The following is an 11,124-nucleotide window of genomic DNA, read 5'->3' as shown; positions in this document are numbered from 1 at the left end:
CATATAGCTTACAAATACTCTAAACACATAACTCTGGTTACCTACTCAAGGTAAAGTATAGTGAGAAGACTCACCTGGCAAGCAGAAAGCAGATATCCCCACACTTGAATCTCGAACTCGCCACCGGCTAACACATAAGGCAAAACTCTCATGAATATAACTCTCGAGACGAGAATAAATCCTCTCATAACACCCTCTTATGGGTAAAAGACTATTTTACCTCTCTCTTGGCCCAAAGGCCACATGGCTGACCAAACCCTAAAAGTCATCGGCCAACCCTTGGTCGAAATCAAAGTCCTCAGTCTAAGTCAACCCCTGACTGACCCTACTCGCCGAGTCAACCCTGTGACTCGTCAAGTTCCCATAATCAGATCTTCACTCAATCTGCGACCTAACTCGCCGAGTCACCCCGAGACTCGCCGAGTCCAACAACTCTGAGTCCACTCGCACACGACTCACCGAGTCATCCTTGACTCACCGATTCTTGACTCAACCAGAGAATATTTGGGACTCTTTGTCACACCCCGAAAACTAAAGGCGGAAATGTCTCCGGGGTTGACTCCAAGTTGTGTATCAAATCCAATGTACATAGTAATCACAGTAAACAAACGTTACATTACATATATATGAAAGTTTACATTTGTTTCAAAAGTAAAGTTATACAAGATATACATATGCATCATATTAACAAAAGTTGAGACGAGTCTTCCATGCACTCCGTCTTCACCAAAAGAGATCACCGGGTACCTGTCTAACTTGGACCTAAGAATACAAGCGGTTTGAAAATCAGCATAAAGCTGGTGAGTTCATAAGCGGTTTTTGTCTATGAAAATGTATCGATTTCCTTTAGTTTCCAAAAAGATTTGTTATCCAAGAAAATCCCATATTTTCTTATGTGAAGTTGGTTAAGTTATCATTTGTTACCAATTCGATTATGTATTGTATTTTACCCCAGGAAAATCCCATATTTTCCTAATTGTAAGATCGGTTGTATATCACAAAGTATAGTTTAACACACAAAAATATATAATGAAAATCTTGGGATTACTATCCCGAATGACATATAAGATAGTTTGACACGTCTGAAAGTACAGGTTTAAGATCATGGGACTATCATCCCGGACTAAACACGAGATAAGTTGATATATATATATATATATATATATATATATATATATATATATATATATATATGTAAATATAGATTGAAACCATGGGATCACTATCCCGAATAAGATACAGATTTGGAAAACCATGGGATCACTATCCCGTATAAGATATAGATACAAAACCTTGGGATCATTATCCCGTATAAGATATAGATTTAGAAAACCATGGGATCACTATCCCGTATAAGTTATAGATACAAAACCATGGGATCACTATCCCGTATAAGATATAGATTTAGAGAACCATGGGATCACTATCCTGTATAAGTTATAGATACAAAACCATGGGATCACCGTATAAGATATAAACATAAATCATGGGATCACTATCCTGAACTAGATACTAAGTAGTTTGGTTAATACCATGGGATCACTATCCCGAAAGAGATTTAGACATAAACCATGGGATCACTATCCTGTATAGGACATAGATATAAAATAGTTTGATAATACCATGGGATCACTATCCCGAAAGAGATCTAGAAACAACACCATGGGATCACAATCCCGAAAGAGATATAAAATATAGATGCAAAACCATGGGATCACTATCCCGAACGAGGTATAGTTTTCTGAACCCAAACTGTGAATAAGCTAATATTAATACATATTGTGAGTCGGGTAACCATACTAATACGACAACGTGACCTCCTTGACGTTTGTCAGACGTCGAAACGATATCCAAAAATTTGTCACCCCAGGCGTGCCCGCCTAACTGTAGCTAGCAGTTAAGGTGTGGGATTGTCAGTCCCGAATAGATCTATTCACAAATTCCGTGCTCTCCCTCCAGGAGACTCTGGTTACACTTCCGGGGAGGATTTACTGATCATCCATAAAGGGTAGTGACTATCTCACAAACTAGTACTAAACTATTCACAGGGTTCTTGTAAGATATCAATATACAGAAGATTATGAAACATAGTACAGTAAAGTATAGATACATACATGAAATTATCTGACAATACATTAAAATGATACGAAGATAAACTGAATCAGACATAGTTTATCTAATAACTTGATATAGATATCAATATACGATAGAAAGAACAGTAAAGACCCCCAAATTATTCCCATAATAATTTGATTAGTTTGATTGTTTCCTTAACTAAAATTCTTTTAGTTGTAATTGATAAGTCATTCCTTATGCTCAGCATAATACATAAGGAGTAAATAAGTTTACAAGGTTGTCAGATATAGTTTGAAACATGTCAATGTTATGATTTGAAAACAGTTATAGTTTGCTTGTATTCCCCCCTGAAAACATTGAAACAGTGAAAAAGCCGTAGGGGTATGAACTCACCGGACGAGATATGAGACAGTTTGGTTGCTAAGAGTTGATCCGGGACTTGTAAACACACGAGGTTCCTAATTATGATGTAAAGATACACATTTGTATCTAATTAGGACTTAGATTGATTGTCGGATAGGGACCATTGCTTCTAGTCGTGAAAACACTCCGATACGAGTGTTTGGAGGGACCCGGGTGGCGTTTAGGGACATGAATGATACAAGGGACTTGGGAAATGAGTTGGGACATCAAAGGAACATCCCCCTTAGGGAGTTTACGGCCAGAACACCCATTCCCCATGATTTTACGGCCGTAAACTCATGATGGGTGGTTTATGGTGCAATTTGGACTTCCAACACTTAGGCGATAATTTCTAGACTTGGTTTAAGGACTTGAAATGATTTTAAAACATCAAATAAACCCATTTATGGGAGTTTACGACCTAGCATGGCTCCATGGCCGTAAACCCCTATTTTTCCAAGAAAATGATGTTAAATGGTGTTAGAACAAATCACATGTGATTGGTAGAATTAATCCAAGGCCTATCATGAGTTTGCAAGGGACTTTTGGGGTGTTTATGGAGTTTACGGCCCATGAGACCCCCTCATGGCCGTAAACTCTTCTATAGGGTGCTTGGTTCTTCAAGGTGTTTCAAGGCCTAAAACTTGCATGGAAGGACTTCTAAAATTCATCTAAGGGCCTTAGGGGTGTTTAGTTTGCATTCTAACACCATGAATCATGGAGTTTACGGCCCAAGCACATGCCTTGGCCGTAAACTCATAGAAATCTCTCAATTAGTGTGTTTAAGGCCCTCAAACTATTTTTGGTTGGTCCTTTGATTTATCCGAAGGCTTTTGGTGGTGTTGGATGGCTTTCTAACACCTTAGAATTGAATTTATGCCAAGTTTTGGGGAGTTTACGGCCCAAGCACATACCTTGGCCGTAAACTCACATAAGTCCCCCAAATTTCATGTTTCAAGTGTCCAAATGCTTAAACCAAGGTCCTATAATTCATATCTAAGCCATACTAGTGATTTGGAAGGGTTTAAGGGCATGAAAACCCTAATTATATGAGTTTACGGCCCAAGAATGATCCTTGGCCGTAAACTCCTTCAAACATCACAAAATTTATGTTTTACATGTTTAGAGTCCATATCTTGAAGTCCCTTGGCCATATCTAAAGTCCAAATGAGCTTAGGAAGGAGTTTAAGGGCTAAAAACCCTTCAAAATGGTGTTTACGGCCTAGGCAACCTCCTGGGCCGTAAACTCCAATATGTTGTCCCATTTCATGATTAAATGTTAAATTTGGAAGCCAAACATGCTATAGATTAAGGCTAGGAAGGTACCTTAAGGATTTGAAGCCTTAAAATTGAGTTTTGGACCCTTAATCTTTGGATTTTTGGAGAGAGGTTAGAGAGAGAGTAGTAAGAGAAGGAAAAGCTTCAAATGAAAGCTAAAGCACGTTTATATAGTTCCTAAAATTTTCACGCAGTGGAATTCTACCCGATACCGACGTTAAACGCGGCTTTTGGTCGCACCCGATTGAGTTTCCGTCACACGACGAGAACATTTTTAAAACTTATGAAATAAATGTTTTTGGGCTAATAACATAAGTTCCTGAGTGATTTAGACACTCATTAGAATAAAATAAACATATAAGTTTATACAATTAACTCCAAAGAGAAAACGGAACGAATCCGATAACGGCGACTTTCCGGGTAGAACGGGTTTTGGCGACGAACAAATTTCGGGTTGTTACACTCTTCAACAAGACTCGCCGAGTCCAAGGCTATCTTCAACCTACTCGCCGAGTTGTTCTTCCAACTCGTCGAGTTCTAGGCCATCTTCAAGCAACTCGTCGAGTCGCCCCATGTGACTCGTCGAGTACCACCAGTCTGAATCCATACAGAAGCATCTCAGGCCATGCAATTGATCCAAAACATAGATCTAGTCTCCTACCACTCATCCATCACGTAAAGTGGCAAACTTTACATGAATCCAAAGAGATCTAAGCCGATTGCACATTGGGGCTAGGGTTTGGGACATGTAAGCTTCACCAAACACTCCAACACAAGGACTTTCATGCTCTCTGATTCTTCTCCCTTCCAGATCTGAGGTAGCAACCTTAGATCTAACCTCTAGACTTCCCATTTCATCCATAGACAATTTCTCACAAACCCCAAAATGAAGAAACATCATAACAACAGGTTAATAACGAGATATTACCTCCAAGTGATGCCCCAACTACAATGCAATTCGAATCCAAGCAAAGCCCCTTGCTCCAAGCCTTCAATCTCCCAAAATTCCTTCACAAATACATTCTCCAAGCTCCAATCCACTCAACAATGGTGCTTCTCCGTGATTTAGGGTTTTCTGGGGCTCAAGGGGTGATAAAGAGGCTGGGAGGAAAACATAGTAATCTTTATATAAGGCTCAACCCCGAGAATTAGGGTTTTCTCCACTCAGCGCCTACTCGCCGAGTCCATTACACTGACTCGCCGAGTCGGCCACTTAACACGCGACCAAGTCGCGACTCTACTCGCCGAGTCCGCACATGGACTCTCCGAGTCACTCTTTCCCAATTTACTCTTTTAGCCCTTCAACTCTACTCTTGATATTTCGGGATGTTACAGCAAGAAGATAATGGAATACCAAGAAAACGAATGGTTGTGCGAGTCCCTTATGGACTTAGATGTTGAGTTTACTATGATCAAAACTCAAATTTAGGCAACAAAACCAACACCTTCTTTGGGAACGGGCTACAGTATAGTCGCGAAAGATGAGAGGCAAAGGGCTATTTCCAATGACAAGAGAGCTCCACCCGAGGCAGCTGCATTCAAGACTTCATAGAGGTGTGATTACAACGCTGCCAACCAGACAAAGGAAAGAAGCTATTCAAAGAATGTGAAAGAAGGCAAAGAAAATGAGCACTATACATTTTACAGGAGAAACAATCACAAACGTGAAGGATGCTTCAAGCTTGTTGGGAATCCTGAATGGTAGCCCAAAAAGACGCGAGAAAAGATCAAACCGAAGGCAACATGTACTGAATCTGACTCAAGTCCTATAAAAGGCTTAACTAATGAACAATATAAATTGTTTGTTAAGCACTTTTCTGGAATAGGCGACAATGAAGTGACGAGACGCATCACAAACATGACAGGTAAAAGAGGAGTGGAAGTAGGGATGTCAATGGGACCAAACGGGAATGGAAATAGCTGCCCCTGCCCTGCCCCCGAATCCCCCATTTACATAGCCCCCTATCCCGCCCATGAATACCTTCATTACCCCTATTGTTGGGAATCCCGAATGGTAGCCCAGAAAGATGCAAGAAAAGATCAAACCGAAGGCAACGTGTACTGAATCTGACTCAAGTCCTATAAAAGGCTTAACTAATGAACAATATAAATTCTTTGTTAAGAACTTTTCTGGAATAGGTGACAATGAAGTGACGGGATGTATCATAAACATGGCAGGTAAAAGAGGAGTGGAAGTAGGGATGTCAACAGGACCAAAAAGGAGCAGAAATAGTTGCCCTGCCCTGCCCCCGAATCCCCCATTTACATAGCCCCCTATCCCGCCGCCCCTAAATACCTTCATTACCCCTGATCCTGCCCCTGCCCCCGTTCCCCCGTTTTATAGGCTTAAAATTGATTTTTTTGCTACAAAAACTTATTATATTTTGGGCTAAAAAACTACTTTTCATAACTTTAAAAGCTTAAAATCTAGTTTTTTTAAAAACTAAAAAAATAAAAAAATCCAACACTACAAATTCAACATTACAAAACGACAAATCCAACAAACTTACAAATATAAAATACGAAAAATCCAACATTACAAAAAAAAGTTTGACATGTCCAAAAATATATGACCAATTCAATATCGTATCGTCGTACGATATGAAGTGGAAGAAAGTCAAGAAAACTTATAATTATATCATGCATTATATATATATATATATATATATATATATATATATATATATATATATATATATATATATATATATATATATATGGAAAAGTGAATATGTGGCTGTCATGTACCTAAGCTTAGGTATAGAACCTTTTAAACGACGTAGTTTTAAACAAAACAAATCCAATTTCATTTTCTCTTAGTTTTTTTTTTAATAGAATACCATTGAATTAAGTTCAATTATAGAATAAAAAAGGTCAATTATATATATATATATATATATATATATATATATATATATATATTTATTGCAAACAATTATTGAAGTTTATAGAGAAAGTAATAAACCACTATTTATAACAAATATAAATCAAACGTTTTGTCTTTTAATTGAAAAACTATATCCAATGATTATGTGAAAAGCTTGATTAAGTTATTGCATGTTCTTCTTCTTTTATCTTTTATTCTCTTAATTTTCATTTAGAATTTAGTAGGGTTGATTAAATGGTCATGCTTTCAATGCTTTAAGTTTTTAGACACAATGAAGAAAAAGAACATAAGTTTGATCAATTTAGTAAGTCACATGATTAAGGAAGAATAGTAAAAGAGATATCATGATTAGTTTGGATATAAATTGATCAAAACTACATTGTTTGGATGGTTCTATACATAAGCTTAGGTACATGACAACCACATATTCCCTAAGCCCATATATATATATATATATATATATATATATATATATATATATATATATATATATATATATATATATATACTATATTATTAAGGATATTGCCCATTTCTTGAAAATTAAGAGGTATACATTTTATAACACCATGTACAATATATTAAGCTTACAATGTGTACGCATACACGCATGTATCATTGTAACGTATGGTCGTAGCTTCTCATGGAAAACCCTAATGCCCTCTAGACACTATTAGCCATCGTTTCTTCCAAAAGCTTCTTCCAAATCTATTCCGTCTACCTCCTCAATTTCTTTAATCTCTGATAGGCTTCCATTATGACCACCCTCCTATATTCGTTGCTATCACCACCCTGACGACATTGTCGTTACCTTCAGTCATCGTCTGAAGCCCCACTTCTACCTAGAAACTGTAACTCTATCTCGCTGCCACCATCGGACACTACTAGCTGCAAGCCCTAACCCTAGAGTGTCCCCTCCATCACTAATTCTATGGCTTTCGCCGTGTTCATCTTCGCCTTACTTCTCAAAGTCTCCACCGCCCTTTCCAGTCAGAACACAACCCATCTATTCTTTGCCGTCCTCATTTTTGGTGACTCCACTGCAGATTCTGGCAACAACAATTACATAAATACCCCATTGAAAACCGACCATCCCCCATACGGGGAAGACTTTCCTGGAAAAATCCCCACCGGATGATTTTCAAACGAAAAACTGGTGTCGAACTTTTGGGCGTCTCTGCTGCGAATAAAGCAAACCGTTCCTCCATTCCTGCAGCTTAATATCTCCAATTTTGATATCCGCACCGGAGTGAACTTCGCTTCCGCCGGATCCAGCTACGATGACATGACGTCTCAGATTTCACAGGTGATTCCTGTGACGAAGCAGTTGTATTACTTTAAGGAGTATATAAAGAGATTGAAGAAAGTTGTGGGGATCAAAGTTGAGGGGGCGTTGGTGTCAGTTAGTGTTGGAACAAATGATTTCCCGATTAGCTACTACGATCTTCCTTCTAGAAGAGACTATTTCTCCATGGAAGATTACCAGGATTATATATTGAAGAAGCTTCAGAATTTCATCAATGTAACTCTCTCTCTCTCTCTCTCTCTCTCTCTCTCTCTCTCCCTCACCCTCTCTCTATGTATTTATTTAAACGGTTTGTTTGATTCTGTGGTGGTGGTTGATAGGAGTTGTACAAGCTCGGATGTCGAACAATGGTGGTTTCAGGGCTACCTCCGATGGGGTGTTTACCGATTCAAATGTTATCCAGATTCTCGAGAACATGTTTGATGCATCAGAACACCGATGCTCGAGTCTACAATCAGAAGCTCATGAATCTGCTGCCGCATATTCAATCTTCTTTGAAAGGAATCCAGATTATGTACACAGATATCTACACTTCGATGATGGAGATGATCCGAAATCCACGAAAACATGGTAAATTTGTGGCATTAGTTTTAGTTCCCATTAATTTTAATTCATATGTGTTTATTGCATTCTTGTTCGTTTGCTAATTTTATATACACACCACACCACACCACATACCTCCTACTTTTGTTTTTTGAGTGGCTTACAGGTCGAGTTGGTGTGTGAATTTAAGTGGTTTAGTTATACCTGTTGATTGCAGATCCATACTTGAACAGATGCTGGTACAATGTCTCCCTTTGAACATAGGGAGGTTTTTGTTCTTGACGATGGTGGAGAGGTGCTACTTGCTCTCACTAGCTTTAAAAATATTGATTATGATGATGATATTAATCTCTTTCCATATGATATTTTGATAGGTCGATTTAGATTTAGGTAACTATGAACGGTTCTTAGACGTGAGGCTTACTAGAGATAACAACATAACCACTGGAAAGATCTATCAGGTACCATTACCATTTACCAAAATTTGTGCTGTATTATTTCTACACTCTGTAGTAGTGATTAGTGCCAGATTCTTTCAGTAATTTGTTCTCATTTTGCCAGTCTGTTCTTCCACTAGGATAGAAAAATAAACTTACCTTCAGTTGGACATTGAATTTAGATACACACAACTTCCTAAATTCTTAAAATTTAAAAATAATTACACTAAGTCAGTTAAGTAAACAACAAACAACACCTTAACACATTAAGGACATTCTTGAATTTTGAAAAAAAAATCTTTCACTTTAATATGTTATGTTCCATTGTTCAAATCATATATACTAAGCAATTTGAAGTTGTTATATATCCATCCCAGTGTTCTTAGTTTTCTTTTTGGGTTGGTTTTATTTGTTTACAATTAAGGGGTCAGATTCAGATGCGGAATTGGATTCCGATTCCGATTCCGATGATCATGATCCTCAGACATAATCTACAACTATAGATGCAGCAAATAAGAGAATACAACAAGAGGGGCAAGATGAACTACAACTTAACATCAAAGAACAACCTGATGAGTTTCGATTGCCAACACAAGAGGTTTACTTCTTTTTTCTTATCATTTGTGGTTAAATGACATGTTATGTTGCATTTACTTTTTAAGGTAATGCTAATATACTAATCTTTGATATATTTTGTATGATAAATCCTATGTATTTTTCACCAAATTCCAATTGTTTCTATAATGTTACATTTTGTTCAGATGTTTCCACCCGTTGAACGTTGAACTTATGGAACTAGTTGAAGCTTTTGAAAAGCCTAGGCCTATCACCCTACTGAACGAACACTAACTGATACACAAAGAGGTGAATTTGAAGACATGCTTCGTGCCCTAACATTAGAAAGAATTCAATAAAAAGAAGCAATGGGTTTTGCATTATATAATGTTGACGCTGCTGGAGAGGTAAATAAGGGTAAAATCAGATAGTCACTTAACCAGTTTCTTAGAGCTAGGGGTAAATTGGTAATTTTACATTGATGTTAGTAATTATTTTCATAGTTTATCGGCCTATATTGAATGTTTTTTCCAAGAAAATTTGCACAAACTTTCCATTAATAAGTGATGTATGGATAAAATGATATAAAATGATATATATATCTGGGGAAGTTTGTATGAACATTTTTCCAAGTGTTGTTGAATAAGAAATACCTTTACCTTTTTGTAAGACATTAACACATTTTATATTTTCAGAAAATGTTTGCAGTGAAGGCTCAAGAAGCGTTAAAAAAACTTATCATAGTTTAGAAGTTGGTTGAAGTCCATGGAAGGTGCAGACTTGTGCTGCTTTAATACGTGGTGCAAAAGAGTTTTTCCGGTTTTGCTAATTTATGAACAATAATAATAATAACTTTTTTTTTTATATATTTCTCTTTTGTCTCTTAATTTTGTTTCATTTTGGTTATTAGAAAAATATTCTTATTAAGGCTAAATGCAAGAAATGGCAAATTACTTTCAATGCTTTCTTAATTATAGCATCTACAACAGATTTACGATGTAAAATATATTATTTTCATATTTCCCACTTAGTTCTTTTTTTTTTCTTCAGAAAATGGTCTGTGTATTAGAAGTTAGCAATGTACTTTTTAATCATTTTGGGAAATAGCAACATATTTTTATAGATAATTCAAAGTAGGATGCCTTAATGTGACCATTGCAAAGGTACAATGCTATGTTTATTTTCAAAAAAATTATTAAAAAGGAAAGTGTGTAAAATTTTCCGAGGACAGAAAATCACGTAAATTTATTCATGGACTAAAAATCACAAGACAATGGGATTCAATAATAATCAATAAATTATATTGCTATTTAGGGGTAAATAGATCTAAATACAATGCTATTGAGAGTAAAACCAAAAAAATATATGTTAACAAAAATCATCCATGTTCAATTTTATGAAAGAAAGATGTTATGGTTTGAACCTGGCCCGAAACAAATCTTTTGGTAAAATATGAGTTATCTTTGTTAAATGTGATTCTTAACTAATTCAACAAATCTTAATAATAACATTCAAATTATCAAGTTAATAAGCAAATTTTAAATATTTATGAAATATTCATCAAATCTAAAATACAAACTTAATCAAACTAGAATAATATGTAAAAGAAAATTTTGATTAACATCCATGACAAAAAAACA

General features: G+C 36.5%; 1 pseudogene; it reads left to right on the top strand.

Moving 5' to 3' along the window:
* Positions 1 to 7,574: 7,574 nt before the first annotated feature.
* LOC145029728 (GDSL esterase/lipase At1g58430-like) lies at positions 7,575 to 9,419 on the top strand (annotated as a pseudogene).
* Positions 9,420 to 11,124: the final 1,705 nt, after the last annotated feature.

This window comes from Lactuca saligna, chromosome 2 (genome assembly GCF_052625555.1).
Source record: "Lactuca saligna cultivar CGN05327 chromosome 2, ASM5262555v1, whole genome shotgun sequence".
Classification (NCBI taxonomy): domain Eukaryota; kingdom Viridiplantae; phylum Streptophyta; class Magnoliopsida; order Asterales; family Asteraceae; genus Lactuca; species Lactuca saligna.
Note: the sequence above shows the minus strand (reverse complement) of the source record. Positions and strands in the feature narration are given on the sequence as shown.